At 33.9% G+C, this 16,170-nt stretch overlaps 1 long non-coding RNA gene across 1 annotated transcript in view; it reads left to right on the top strand.

Moving 5' to 3' along the window:
• LOC127696449 (uncharacterized) overlaps window positions 1-15,472 on the top strand; it is a 175,889-nt gene extending 160,417 nt beyond the window's left edge. The window contains exon 3 of the long non-coding RNA XR_007980226.1: window positions 15,416-15,472. This is a non-coding gene — a long non-coding RNA (uncharacterized LOC127696449). The remainder of the gene's footprint in view (window positions 1-15,415) is intronic.
• The last annotated feature ends 698 nt before the right edge of the window (window positions 15,473-16,170 follow it).

The raw sequence follows: 16,170 nt of genomic DNA, 5'->3' as shown, positions 1-16,170 counted from the left end.
TGCTGAGGAGCAAAATGTTACTAGCCCTATAATTTGTTTCTCTTTTATATTCACTTATTTTATGTGTGTAGGTGTATAGATACCCGGCACTCATGGGGTCTGGAATGAACTCAAGGTTTAGTAGCATGTGCCTTTGAACAGCGATACATCTCACTAGCACTGAACTGTAATTGTTTTTCTGTGGCCCTTTTATTGAAGTCAAGTTAAGCCTCAGGAGACCATCTTAAGGGAAAGGACTCATGCACATCAAAGTGTGCTTGCATGTATGGAGTGACCGATAGTGTAAGGGATCTACCAGAAAGAAGAAAATTTTGTTGTACAACTTACACAATTGTAAAATACTTATTTTTGAGTTAAACCTTGAAGAGTCAGTCATAGATGAGTCAAAGAAAGAGGCTAATTGTAACGAAGCCGGGCTAAGAGGCCAAACTGTCACTCACATTGTGCTGATTGCCAGTCTAGGACCTGCAACTTGTTAGTTTTTATGTCTGTCCATAAATCCAGGCAGTAACCCCTCCCCGCCCCCATGCCCCTTACTGCAAAAAGATTATAGTTGGACTACTTTATGAAAAAGGATTAGAGAGGTTTATACGAAACAAGTTTAATACTTACTATGGTAGCAATAGCTACAGATAGCAGGGAGAGAAGAGGAAATATCGAAAATAGTCATTGAAAATGCGTTAAATCCATGTAAAAGTTAAAATGCTATAGTGTTCTTTTATAAATAAACATGAATTGTCCAGAATGAGGTTGCAGACTGGAGAAGGGAGAATATATGTAACAAACCAGGAACCGTAGTATGATATTCTGGGGACAGCAATAATTGTATGACCCAGGCATGGATTGCAACTCCTACATGTAGTTACAAGGAAAGACAATTCGTCTTACCCTCTTTAGCTAGTGCTCGGAGTCTATTCCTACTCTGTATTTCCCCAGGCTTATTTTAGATGTTTATCTGCTTTGGCTCAGAACAAGCGTATGAATAACCAGGGTCCCAGGAATGCATCCTGTGTTTTCTGTTTTTGCTCTGTGTGACCCACACAATTGTACAGCTGGAGGAACTGGAACATATTCTTAAAGACCGGTATTGGATGGTCAGCTTCTCTAAGCTGTCCGTAAGTATGTATGGACACTGGTTTCAGCTGTGGTGTGTTCTTGCAGGCCTAGCTGCATGTGTAGGAGAGATCTGCCTTCATTTCCCTCTCTGACAGATGATTTTCAGCAGTAACTTTTGTTTTTAGGTTCTAAATGATTGGGTTAAAAAGGAGTATTATTTAGTTATTTCTTTTTGATCTTTATTTTTTTACTCTGATATATTTTGGTCAGTTGATGACACTCACTTGTCTCTTCAGAAATACCTATGGTGATATACACATATAGGTTGTGAGGCCCAGCATAATGAAATCGTGCAACTTATTTCTAGCTCTTCTGAATAGTCTAGCTATAAGTTGATTTGTGACTCTGGCTTTAAATTCTCTATGCTGCAGATTTATCATGTTTTAAATAGGGATAATGTTATTCATTTTATGTTATAATTAAAATCATATGCATAAAAATAAAGTGTACTGCTTAAGGCCTTAATGGCTAAAAATGCTTTGTTCTTGTTATATGCCAAAGATAGTTCTGGATATTATACATGGGCTTCCTCTTTTAAAAATAGCTACTAGCTTTAGTTTTATAGATGAGCTAATTTAATGTAATATCATGCTGCTACCATAAAAGTCTATTCGTAAACCAGTAGCTTGGCTCCAGAGTCATTTAACAGTGTCATATAGATATGTCACATACTAAATTTATAATCTGTAATAATAAAGAGGCTTGTTTGTACATGATCATGCACATCTGTAGTCCCACCACAGGGGTGACGGGGCTAGCAGAAGAACCACAAGTTGATGGGTAGCCTGGGCTAGACTCTGTGTGTTCCATCACCTCTAAAAAAAAGATGATGATGATGATGATGATGACAGTGCATTCAGTCACCCAGTAAATGATGTATCCTAACATCTTTTGGCTTCTTCAACAGTAGAGAGCATATGGAACATAAAATATTAGCATGCACATTAATTTGTCATGATGTGTTTATTGTACTTTCGTATTTGAGTGGCACTGCTTAAAATTTTTCTGTCTTTCAAGGCAACATTTTTACTTATTTACTTATCATTTATTTATTTACTTGAGACAGGGTTTCTTTGTTTAGACTTAGATGTTCTGGAATCAGCTCTGTAACCCAAACGGACCTTAAACTCACAGAAGTGGCACTTGCCTCTGCCTCGCGAGTGCTGCAGTTAAAGTCCTAGGGTTCTGCTGCTCAGCTTTTTTATCAGTGTTTTTAAAGTATTGCCTCATGAATTTTGTAAATTTTTTTTATTTTATTTTTTTATTTACATTGCAAATGATTTCCCCTTTTCTGGGTCCCCACTCCCCGCAAGTCCCATAAGCCCTCTTCTGTCCCCCTATTTTACATGCCAATTTGCTACACATGGCATTCAGCTTCTTAGAAAACAGAGGTTGTTTTACACTTTTCTGTCACAAAACATGATAAAGTATCTAGAACATACTAGGTTTAAAGTAAGGATGCTGACTGTATGACTGACTCCGTGAATGAAGGCTGTCTGTGAGTGCAGGACCAGAGGAGTCCACTCTGAGTGTGTCACCATATATCCAGGCAGAAGACAAGAGTTAGAGAGCAGCACTCGGCATCAAATGACTACACAGTTGTGGTCTCTCCTAAGTGCCAGCATCTAACTTTGGATGACTGTGTAGTAGATGATATTATCATAAATATAATGAGGAATCACTGTATATTCATGATTTCATAACATTTGTCATATTTTCCCTTTGGTTGAACTTAGAGAAGGGATGTTTAACGTTGTGATGCCTTACTCAGAAAATTAGCTTGATTAAAAAATATGAAAAAATAAAAAGTAACATGGATGTGGTGGTTATTCCTATGAAATGCGCGTGACGTTTATGACATTTGGCATTGCCTAGGCTTTCTCTGATTCAAAAACAGATATCTTAACAATAAGACTTAGAATAAGTGAGCTGTTGTTGAGTTGACGTGAATAGGTGTTCAAAATGGTAAGAAAAAAATTCAACATTCTCCACAAAGTGGAAGTTTCATAGTTTGTGTGGATATATAACATGTTGGTTATTTAGTGCTTCTGGCTTCCTGAATAAAGCAAATGGAAATAGAGAAAGCACTGAGTACATACTGAGCAAACAGGCTGTGCGGTGATCTGGACGCCCTAGGACAAATCATCTCAACAAGATGACATCAGTCCTATACTGGAGGGCATTTGTCTTACTGGATACTAGGCTAAAATGACGCTGTTGGATAACTCAGCTTTTAGATCAGTGGGAGCTGGTGAAGATACTCAGTAGGAGTTGATAAAAGTTGCTTCTGCTTCAAATTTAAAGGTTAGGTGTTGTGAATGTCTGAACAATTACTCCCTGTCTGAAATGTGTATGAAAATAGTAGCCAGGGCATTGCCCATACAATCTGAAAACCTTAACCTTAATCTAATTTCCCCCATCTTTTTCTTAAACAACTAAAATAATTCAATCTTTCTGTTCTTGTAACATCCAGATCATAAACCTGCATCATTTTCAATGTATGATTATAACTTGAGATGGTGAAAGATGGCGAAAGGAAGTTGCTATTCGTGCAATCGCCAGAATTGTGATTCAATAACTTTCTCAGCAAATTGACTCCTTATTCAACAGTTGGATCAAATCATAGTTTTCATTTTTTTCTGAAAATCCAGTTTTCCAAAAGTATTTACATATGTGATAAAGTGGTAGCTATTTTTTTCTATCAGAATGTATCAAAAGATATGTTTTGGGAATTGATTACAGTAAGTACAGATGATGACAATATTCTGGATTTTTATTTTCATGTATATATGGAACATTGAAGTGGTAATCTTCTGGCCAGCCTTCCCCTCTGCTGCATAAGTATAAATTGATATGGAGATGATAGAAAGCCCCATGTAGAACAGCATGCATGTAGATGACAGGGCCCAGGTTTAATAGTACCCTGTATCATTTTTCTCAAAAGGAAATAGCAGGATGCTACCTTGTAATTTTTTTTTACTACTGTGTAATAAAATGCAGATATAATAAATACCATCTCAGCAAATAAAATAGATTTGGACAGAATCCATTTTGCCTTCACCACTTAGTATATTGCTTAGGCTTTTAAATATTTCTGTCCTAATTATATCAGCTTGCATTCTATAGTCTTTGCACTGAAGCTGAGACCAATCTTTTATCTTTATTTGCCATTAAACATTAGGTGATGCTTTAACACATTTGCCTTGGTTCTCTACCGGGCTTGTTAATGTAATCTAGGTTGTGATCCCAAAAATTCTTTGACTAGGAAGTTGACCTGCTAGCCTAATATTTGATATTGCTCAATTATTTCTAGTATCATATTCATGTTGATAATGCTGACATTTAATTTAGCTTCACAGGTCAGTTAGTGATCATGGCTTCAGAATTGCTCATGGTCAGTCATTGATTTTTTTATTAGATTGATTATTGAATGGAAATGGCTGGAAACAGTTTGCTCTTTATTTTCATGTGTGTGTGTGTGTGTGTGTGTGTGTGTGTGTTTGTGTGTTTTGCCAGCCTTTATGGCTGTACACAATGTGCATGACTGATGCGCAGGAAAGTTCATAAAAGGACATATACAACCTTGGACTAGAGCCACAGATAGTTGTGAGTTACCACGTACATGCTGGGAATCAAATTAGGATTTTCTGAAAGAACAGCCTGTATTCTTAAACCAGGAACTACATTTCTAGGCCATGTGAATTTTTGGTGCATGCATGTGTTTTGTGTGTGTGTGTGTGTGTGTGTGTGTGTAAAGGCTAACTACTCACATAGGCTTTCTTAGTATGTTTTAGTATGTTCTTTAAATTTCCAAATAGTTTCATAGAATATGGATTACAGCTAAAATACTCTTGAGTTTAGGTGGGTTTGGTCCTGCTCCCATGTAGTTCTTACACTCAGGGCTAAGGTATTAGATATAGAGTTCAGTCTAGGCTATATAGTGAGGTTCTCTAAAGAAACTCCAAAATAAAATGAGAAAAATAAAAGAAATGGAAAAACTAATACTACAGTATTTAAACGCTATCACTAATCATTTTGCTAAACATTGGAGGGGAAGAGATTTTCATGGAAAAACTGCTGGGAGCCCAGGATGTCAAACATCTGTCTTCATGAAACATCTACTTTACTTTGGAGCTTGACTTGACTCCAAGAACTGTAGCTCACCATGCTTCTGGATGGAAGCACGCAGCAGTCCCACAAGAAGAAAGACACACGCCTTGTCTCATAAAGTGCAGACAGTGTCTTATATTATTGTTAATAACTACTAAAATCCATTTCCATTTACAGATACAGGTGATGTTATAGTTTGGATATTTAAACGTGTATAAGTATGACACTTTAATTTCTAAGGATGAAGCAAACAAAAAAAAACGAACAGTATTTTAGCTATTGGCACTTCCTCTGTACTTACGGGATATATTCTGTTTGGGGGGGGGGAGGGTTTTAATTTTGTGAGGTAAGTTTCAGAGTTTTATTCTGTACCCCAGGCTTGTTCACAATTCACCAGGTAGCTCATGCTGTCTTTAGCTCACAGAGTTTTCACCACTTGGCCTTACGCATGCTGAGAATGCAAGCATGGACTACTGTACATGGCTTGGAATACTATCTTTAATGTGATAACAGTTATATTTAGTAAAATGAAAACTAAATTCACTACTTGGGGAAATTTGAAAATTTAATTCAGAGATTTAATCTCCTTGCTTTGCTGTGCTTTGACTTTTATTATTCTGAAATGTACATTTTAGTTTATTTTTTTTTACTTTGTAAGAGTTATGTGGGTATCTTATAGGCAACATTAATCTCTCTTGAAAAAAAATGGTCCTGTATATGTAAGCATTCTCTCCATAGAGCTAACTTATTTAGAAGACTTTAGCTGAAAGTGTTTGGGAATAAGGATATGAAATTTCATATATGTGTGTATATATATATATATCACATATAGAGCAACTCAAAAATGTAAATATATTTTGAATGTAGCTATTTTATATACACAAAATATAGAAGTAAGGTAGAAATATTTTAGAACTACAGTAGTTTCTTTCTGCAATATAACCCTGTTTACCTAAGTCCAACTATAACATAAAGATATTAAATATAAAATTACAGAAATAAGTAATTGATAGGTTTAAAATATTATGCTCTTGTTAGTAGTGTGATAATGTCTTACCTTGTCCTTCTTTGTCCCACGTAAGATTTTAGTAATTCCTACTTCAGGTGCTATTTTCTCTGGAAACACTTCCTAGATATAGGCGTTTCAAATCCACTGTCATGATATCATAGTATTACATTGTATTGGGGGTGGGGACATGATTTACTGATGACCCAAAGTGCATTATTACTGGTGTAGTCACTTCAATGATTCTTAAGAGAAGCTAGAAAGTAAATCTTTAATTGAAAAGAGAAAAGTGAAGTAAGTATGTTTATTAATAAGAAAAAAAACACATGTATATAACGGTTCCAAGAAGGTATCTTTGTAGTTATTTTATACTAATATTTGAATAGTCTTTTCAGTCTCTTCATGTACAAACATTTGAGTCTAATTCTGTCATATGTATGCATAGTAAAGGGCGGTATAGAGAAGAACTGTTGTGATCTGTGATTTCAGGCATCTGCTGGGCTCATGGAAAGTATATTCTACTCCAAATGGGAGACAATTGTAATATCCACAAAGGAAAAAGATAACACATACACAATACACAAACGTATGTCTTTTAAACTTTAACACAGTAGTAGGTTTTATTATCCTTAATACTAATACAATATTCCTTATTTTTCTATAATTCTGGGTGATTGTGTGTGTGTGTGTGTATGTGTGTGTGTGTGCTGGTTTGTGTGTTGATGTACATGTCAGAAGACAACTTGTGGGAAGTTGATATTCTCCTTTCCCTATGTAGGGGCCGGGGATTGAACTCAGGTCATCAGGCTTGGCAGCAAATGCTCCGTGCCATCTTAGGAGCTCCAATATGATTTCTTAATTTATCATGATTGAGATTTACACAGAAGGAAAACATCAATTATCTGTGGTTTTACTCTGAGTATTGTTGGTTAAGTCAACACAGTTTTCTGAAGAAATATAATATTCTTCTTATGGTAGTGCCCGGATTTCAGAGATTGGATCATTTGATAATAAAAAACATTTTGAAATCATTTGTAGATATTTGTCTGTTTTCCTTCTGAGCTCCAAATGTTTGCTAGTCTGCCTCCATGTGGGTTTTCCTTCTGATCTCTGCTTGACAGAAGTCTGTATAGGAAATAAAACATAATCAGGTCTCTGGAGAAAGCTTCTCCATGGGGAGAGCTCATCAAACTTTAGTGCCATGTGACCTTTTTTATAAAACACATTCCTTGATTCCAGATTGTAAGCTACGCTGGTCTTGATTTCCAGATGTTGGAGTCACAGATAGGAACTTATTACCCTGGAGCACAAAGCACACTATTTTAAAGACATCAGCAGAGAAGATTTTCTGCTTGAAATCCTAGACAAAGTGGGAAATAAAGCCCAGTGCAATGAACTGCAGTCAGTGTGGGATTGGGACAGAAAAAAAATGCCAAGGAAGGCAGAGGAGCTGGGCTCTGGAAATCTGATCTCTGATATGTAAGCTAATCACTTTTAGAACTCCAGCCAGACTACTTTTTTTTTTCATTTGTGGAAAAAAACGTTTCTTTATTTTGTACTTTCTGATTTTTGATCCCACCCCCGACTCCGAAGTTGGCACCTTCCCAAAATATTTGGCAGAGGTCGCTTCCCAGAAGCCTTTTAAACTTTAGTTAGAATACATTTATTGATTTTATTGAATGGCCAGAGCAAGGAAGAGTTTTGGGAAAAGTGCATATAAGAATCAGTGTCTGGCCTGGCAAGCCAAGCTATTTTAAATGTCTGAGAACACTTCATTAAATGCAGGTTCTCACCGTTTGCAAAAGAGTAAAGGTTTCTGCTGTATTTCCATGGTTGGATATCACCTGACTTACATAATATCATAGAATGAGAGAGAAAAACCATTTTTTTCAAACTGACATTTAGAGACTATAAGTATGCAAAAATTCAGTAACTCTTTAAAAACCAACTTAAAAAATCTATAGAAAGCGCTTGGTAGCATTACATGATAACCTCTTACTCTGTTTTTTTTTTTTTTACACACTATGTAACAGATACAGATTAAACTATGTTGTCTAAGTTTACCGTAAAAGAGAAATATCTTTTGTCAAATAGTTAGCAATTGATCTTTTCATATTACTGTTCATCTCATTCACTTGGATGTAATTTTTTTCATTTCAAGCTTATAATTTGGACAGTAAACAGGAAAGAAGTTCTATATCCTTAACTCTAAGATAATTCTTGAAGCAACACATACACTTCTTTAACAATGTTCAGTACTAGAGTCCCGTTACACAAGGAAAGTGAACAGAATACTTACTGAGATTGTAAATGACATATTGTGAAGACCAGCCATTTTTATCTTGCATTTCAAAAGGATATGGGCTATGTAAATGAGCACCTCCAATGTATTCAAGTGGGCTTTATGAATGGACATCGTTTAAGAAGTTTCTCTGCTGTAAAACAGAGATGGTGATTGGTATATATTTCTATTCTGTACAACTTTTGAAATATACCTGGAAAAAAGTAGCAGCAATCAATATCAGTTGCTTGTGAGTGTGTTTTGAAAATTAATTTTATATACTTTATATATTGTTATTTTTAATTGACTGGAATTCTATTGCCAAATTTTCCTTCTTGGCTTAATCTTATATTTTGAAAAATGTTAAAACATTTAAAAAGTCATTCCATTTTACTGAACTTGAAACAAAGCATCAATGATACGTATAAGGTCTCATACTTTTTAAAATTCTTTAATGCTAAATTATTAGAATTCAATTGCTAATGATTCAAATTTCAAAATCTCACTATTGAATTTTAATATATATATATATGTATTTATAGTTATTATTTTGGTATAAAAATATCAAGTAGGTTACAGTATTAGAAAATATTTATTTATAAATATAGATGATAGGCACATTCTACTCTAATTAATCTTGATAATTCCCATTATTATAGAAGCAGGAAAGCATGATTAGTAGCCAAATATGTCATGTGTAATTATAGTCAGTGCAGAGCCATTTTGAAAAGTAAAGTCAAAGGATAAATTATATGATTGTTTTTATATTGATAATTTGAGAACTATTTCTCAATCCCAGAAATGAAACAGAGATTTCTGAAGAAATCTTCTTTCTTGATCCTCACTAAGTCTTCCTAAGGCTGTACACAAGGGCTGCGGGTCCTTGGAATGCCATTATATTAAATAGGGATAGGGAGGTCTCGGCTTAGCTGGTGATCCGTTTAGCTGGTAGGGAGTTTTCACTGTGAACTGATGTCCTTTGCCTCATTGGTTACATCTGCTGTACATTATACCTTCTTCCTCCATTATTGGAAGCCTACTCTTTTCTCTATGTGATAAGGTGCTAGAGTTTCCAAGAGTAAAAGGTTTGCGTGGGATTTTTCCTTTTAGATGTTACAAGATCAGTATGTCATTCACCATATAAACAATAAGAATGAGGTCCCCAAAGCTGACTTTGTAGTTTTACTTATTTGGTTTTGTTTGATACATTCTTCAAGGCTAAGAAAGGATATCCAAAAGAGACTCCTAGAAAAATTATCACACAAGTACAATAGTCTAGATGAGGACTTGCCTCAGTGAAAGTGTTGTTCTCTTACAGACAGTCCTCTATGGCTTTATTTATGAATTTTTGCATTGTGACAAATTTGATAAACATATAGTAAAAACCATATGTGGAATTTGATCTTGACCAAGACAGAGATATATTTTACCATACTCTCTTGAAATGTTAGGAAGCCATTGTATCTTCCTGATCCCACTAAGCCACATGAGTATAACAGTAACAAACTTTACAGTGGCTTTGTTCATAAGTTATATTGTTGGGTATAGTTGTATAGATTAGATGTGCTCTTTTTCGTAAGTTACTTTTTAGCTGATGATGGGTATTTGGGACATACCCCATTGTAACTTGAACATTGTACTTACACATGGGATTTTATTAGTCAAGATCTTGCCATGTCCATTTGGATAGAAGGGTCTTTGTCTTCTAAGTGAAGTCCAAAGAAAATAAAAGGCCCAATCCTTTTTCAATTTTCTGTGAGCAATTAGAACTAACCACGTGTGTTTGTGCTCTTCTAACATCTGATACATCCTCTTACCAGAGTGGCCCAGTATATGCGCCATACCTCCACTGGTTTCTTTATTCATTTGTCTTTGTAATATGTATACAAGGGTATAGCATGATTTGGAATGGTAGTTAGTTTATGGGGTGGCAAAGGATGTTAGAAAATGGAGTATATAGTAAATTACTTTATGTTCAAATGTAGGCAGAGAAGATGACTGTCACTATAATACACTATAATTCACTGTACAAGTGAATATGTTAGCTAATAAGTTGATTCATATATGGTTTTGTGTAATCCTTCCTCCTCTCAATAAGGCTTGCATTATCCATGCTTTTTAAATGTGTTATACCCTGTATATATCTATTAGCTCTCTCAGAATTAGTTATATTTGCCAGTGGAGGGCAAATTTGTGAGTACTTACATTGGATTATTATTGTTAATATTGAACATAATGGATAATACAAATAATATTGTGGCATTAAGCAATTAGTGGAATTTTATAAATTGACTCATAGGATTTTAAAAAATTAGTAATCATTTTAACATTGGTCTTTGACAAACCATATGTATGCTTTTAGTGTTCCTTCCTTTTTAAACTATATGTTTAGCTACTTCTATTTGTTTAATGTGGAAGCTCTGCTAATTGACTGTATGTCATTCTCATTTTCTTTTTTCTTTTCTTTTCTTTTTACTTTTTTTTTTTTGAGACAGGGTTTCTCTCTGTAGCCCTGACTGTCCTGGAACTCACTCTGTAGACCAAGCTGACCTCGAACTTAGAAATCCGCCTGCCAAGTGCTGGGATTAAAAGCATGTGCCACCACCACCCGGCTCATTCTCATTTTCTAATGTAGTTATTTTAAGGAATAAGTTTACTGCTTTTGCTGCCTTCTATCAACTTTTATATCCTATGTTTGATTTTGTTCAACTTAGAATATAACTAGTTATTATTTGCAATTGATAAATATTTGGGGTTTACTAATTTTCATTACTAATTTGTTTCATTTAGATAACATACTTTTATGACTTCAGTCCTTTTACCATAACTAAGATTTAATTTAGGGTCTAATAGTCTACTATTAAGTCCACTGAGGGCTCTAACAGAGCTTCAACAAGTCATAGGTAAACTGCTAAAGGATCCTGTTGTACAAAAATTTCAATGCTTGCATTAACAGTTTTTTAGCTGTTGGATGAATTGATAATTTTCTCTTGACTGGAAGCAGTTGTTACAGAAACTTTGAATATTTTCAACATTAACATTGGGGAGGATATTTGCCACCATACGTACTTAGCCCTTCTCAAGTTTCTACTTCTATGCACTTGCATGGTATAGATTATGTAAACCAGCATATAAGGTCTTGCATTCACAGACTTCTCTGCCTAGCAGAATCTTTACAGAGGAATGGCCCAGACACCCAAGGATGGTGATGTAGGAAGTAGGGTTTTTGTTCCTGTGTTCTTTTTGTTTTAATTATGTTTTTTCATGGGAGAAAAGCAAGTGTATTCTTCATTTAGAGAGTTTTGAGATCTCCAATTTCTGCAGTATGCTACATATGTAGACTAATGAGAAGCAGCTCTCATTGGAGAAATGAGACTTTTAGATAATTTAGATTATCTATTTGGATAACTTTAGATAATTTACAAAGCAGATTTGAGGAATAACTTTTAGGATAAAAATCACCTTGGGAAATGTTTTTTTTTTTTCATGTGTACTGTCTTTATTTTAGTTATCAGTGAACAGATTAAGGACAAGAGTATGGGCTGGAAGTGTGGCCCAGTCCCACAATATGTGCTAAATCCCAGAAGCCGCAGGCTCAAGTCCCAACGTTGCCAGCCCCAAAGCCTGTCTTAACTGGATACGGAATGATCTGAGGTGCACAATGGTGCCAGTTCTTCACTGCCCCATGGACCATTTTGGGGCGATTCAGCAGGCCATATTATATAATTTAGGAATGAATACATGTGACTTATGAAAATTGTACCTTTTTTGTTCCATTTTAATCTCATACTAATTTTTACTGGGTTATTTTGGGTATATATCGTTTAACTATCAAAGTGTGAAACTACCTCTCACAGCAATCAGTGTCATGAATTTCTGAGATTATCTTCTGAATAATTGATCCATAGGAGCTTATTTTCCCTTCAATTGAAATATCTCAACAAAGATGGTTAGGGATAATACGATGCTATTTGGGAAGCTTGAATGTATAGAACCAGAACTAAGAGTTTGTGGAATACAGTTCTGAATTTGTTACTCAACCTTTCCTTTATATTTAAAGATAACAATATCTGGGAGAAATATCAGATGATTATTTAGAAAGCTTAAATGGCAATATGAAGTGAATAAAGCAGTTTGCCACACAGTGAGATTCTTAGTAAGTGTAAAATGTGTGTGTCCTGTAGAAAATAGATAGTATGTAGTTTATACATATATCAAATGTGCATCTGTCATATAGGCATATCTTCTCCTTGTATGTCTCTGTCACAGTCTGCTCCCTAGATAGGATGTGCATACATTCTGTGAGTGTTCTCTAAATCTCTTCAGTTCCTACTGCATCTCTACTACCTTGAGTCATGACTTAAATAGAAAATATCTGATGAATGTTTACATTTTGTCTTCTTCTTAATTTTGCTCTGTCAGAACGGCAAAATATGAGCCATATTTATCATCTGTTACTGATTTCATAAATTGGCAATTCATTACCTTTCATCAATATCTATTTTTGTTGCCTTTTATATGTGATTAATTATAATGCTTGCTCAAAGCATAGGTTATTTTTATCCTTAGCTATCACAAATCAAGGTTTTAGAACCAATGTATTTCCATGTCTTTCTCAGTTCTGTGATAAATTGCAATGGTTTCTAGGGTATTGCTTTTAAGCTATCTTTGAATAATGAAAGGTGATGAAGATATGAAAAGATGCATTAATTGAACTAAAACATCATCAGCAATTAGATGTTTTAGTGTTTTCTTTCTAAGAAATCATATACTCAAAATATTTACAATGGCCGTTTCTGAATGCCCATCTTAGAATAAGTTTACTAAATAGAAATTACATATATCTGTATTATCTCATACTAGATAGGTGTCGGCTGACATGGCCCATTTCTTTGCTCCTCTGTTTTGTTTCTCTTCCCTTTGCTCCCTCTTTTCCATTCCTAAAGGTTTAGTGTCTACTTGTCCTTTCATTGTGATGCTAAGTGGCTTTAGCAAGCTGATCTTTGTCCTGTATTCACAACAAGAAGTTAAGTGATTCTCAAGAGGAGAGTAAAGTGATGCAAAATATTCCCCACTGTAGGCTGAAGATTGTCTCTGCATATGGGGGAAAACAGAGAACAAAACAAATCAACTGAAAAAACTAGAAAGAACCAGGGTTTGTAAAAGCAGCTATGCAGAGACATGCAAGGATGTGCACAGTAGTTAGCTTCCCATTACTATCTCAGTTTCTGTGAGGCTCATGTGGATGGTTTCGTATTTACAATGTCTTATTTTTAACTTGCAAGAATGTTCACATTTTGTTTGCTTAGTCAGCATTTTCGAGGCTGACTTAGTTGCTTGATTCACTAAGGAGAGGTGATACAATCTAAGAGGGGAGAGCCCCGATTATCAAGTAATCTGTGCTGTAGAGGACATAACAGATACAGGGTTGACAAAGGAACACAAACCACATTTGACTTACCACATTTGAGAGGAAGTGATGTTTGAAGATTAGCTCTCTCTGAATATCAAAATGTATTTCCATGGTGATGTAAAATACCTGAAGGGAGATATTCGTGAGCAGGTCTATGCTGTGATTCACGATTTTCTACTTATATAAAACATTTTCAGAAAGACAAATATACATTTTTCAAAAGCAAGGAGACAGTAATACACTAAGCCGCTGCTTACCAAAAGAATGTTAGGATTGGTTGAAAGAAGATTATTCAGAATATTTTGAGCAATTGATTTTAAAAGAGATGCTTGTTTGAGTAGTCAAGTTTGTGATTCAAATGTGGAGTTGACTTGATCGTGAAAAAATGCTACTAAGTATTCAAATACTTTTGAACATTTATTAAAATATAGCAAGTCTTGTTACTTTCATAATTTAAAATCACCAACTCAGATCAAAAATTTATATTAGAGGATACTTTCTACTAATATATACTTGGTTTAATTTTAGTCAATTTTCATTTTTATGAACATGAACTGAGTTTAAGTCCAGATTTTTGCTCCATATTTCATTCCATATCCATTTGTGAACAAGATGATAGAATAGATAATGTTTTTGTTATTATTTTGGGCTGTGGATTATTATAATTTAGAAGAAACAAAAACACTCCTATTGCAACTATATGTATATATTTTATAAATATAAATATATATTTATATAAATTTTAGAATCCAAAATATAAATTTTAGAATAATTACTGGGTATGTAAATTATATAAATTCCTAAATATACTTACTGGAAAGTTTAAAAATTGATGTAGTTACAGAACTGAAAGGATATATTAAATTGCCAAATAAAATATTTTAAAGGAAAACATCCTTTTAATGTTTTCGGCAATTAGTCTTGTGTGGGGGTTGTTAGTTTAGTGATTTAAAAATGGAAATGTGACAATTTAAAGAAAATAAACATAATATCCTGAAAAATCATTAAAATAAATTTATTTTGATATATCTTAATTTTTGCATTAGATTTTATTTAGATCTTTATAATTATTTTTATTATTTGGTCTCCTTGTCCCTAGCTCTATCAAACACACACACATTTAAATACTATTGAACATTTTAGAAAACATTTATTAAAATTTTCAATAGTATCTGAATACCTTAGTAAAATATCATTTAAGCTCAAGCCAAACTCCATATATATAATTTTGACATCTTCTGTGGTCTCTCAAGTAGAAAAATATTCATATTATATATTTAAATAGGTCACTTATATTCCTACTAAACAGTCTTATTAAAATTGCATCATATTTCTTTCAGGCTTTTTTACTTCTCATTCTGCTGGGAGAGTTTTAAGTTTGGTGGCGAAATAGATTACTTGAGTAGTAATAAAACTTTATTAGTTCTGTTGTAGAGATCCTGAAAATTATTTTTGTCATCTAAATTTATCTTTTATCTTATTTTTGCAGAAATGATTAATTCAGAAAGTCAGAAGACAAAGCTATGGATTTTTAGCAATCACAGAGCAAATTAAGGTAATTAATAGATTATTACATATGCTAAAATTTTAAAAATGAATTTACAGTATGTGAAGCCAAATTAATACATGTTTTATGAGACTTACCAAATTGAAAATGCATGTTTAACTTTTTAAATATATTTTCAAATGGTACTTTCACTTCTTATATATTTTTGGAAAATAATATTTTCTGAACAATAAATAATGTAGGTGATCCTATTCGTACACAGATACCAGGTCAATGCATTGATATCATTCTTGTAAAATTCATATGATGAAATATGATGTCAAATTCATATCATTTGCTCTCTTTTATCTCCAAAATTGATATAAATATACTCATTCATGCCATAAAGGTTTTAATATATAAAGCATATTGTTTTCAAATTGAACTATTTACTACAAATATATTTATTTTGTTCAACAGGAAAATTTTCAGAGTATAAAATTAGGATAGTACATAATTTCTCAAGGAAATCATAAGGTATAGCATGTCCTTTTATTCATAATCAGTGATAACAATTGGTATTTCTTTGTCTTTTTTCCTTGTCTTTTTCTATTCTTTTCTTTTTCTTGTTGTTGTTGTTTTGTGGACAATGTCTGATTAAGTAGCCTAATTCCAGATCCTTCTTCATCAGTCTCCAGAGTACTGGGATTTCAGTCCTTTACAAAAACACTAGGCTTCTGTTGTCTTCTTAGAGCTAT

This window comes from Apodemus sylvaticus, chromosome 11, assembly GCF_947179515.1.
Source record: "Apodemus sylvaticus chromosome 11, mApoSyl1.1, whole genome shotgun sequence".
NCBI lineage: Eukaryota > Metazoa > Chordata > Mammalia > Rodentia > Muridae > Apodemus > Apodemus sylvaticus.
This window is presented reverse-complemented; position numbering and strand designations above follow the sequence as displayed.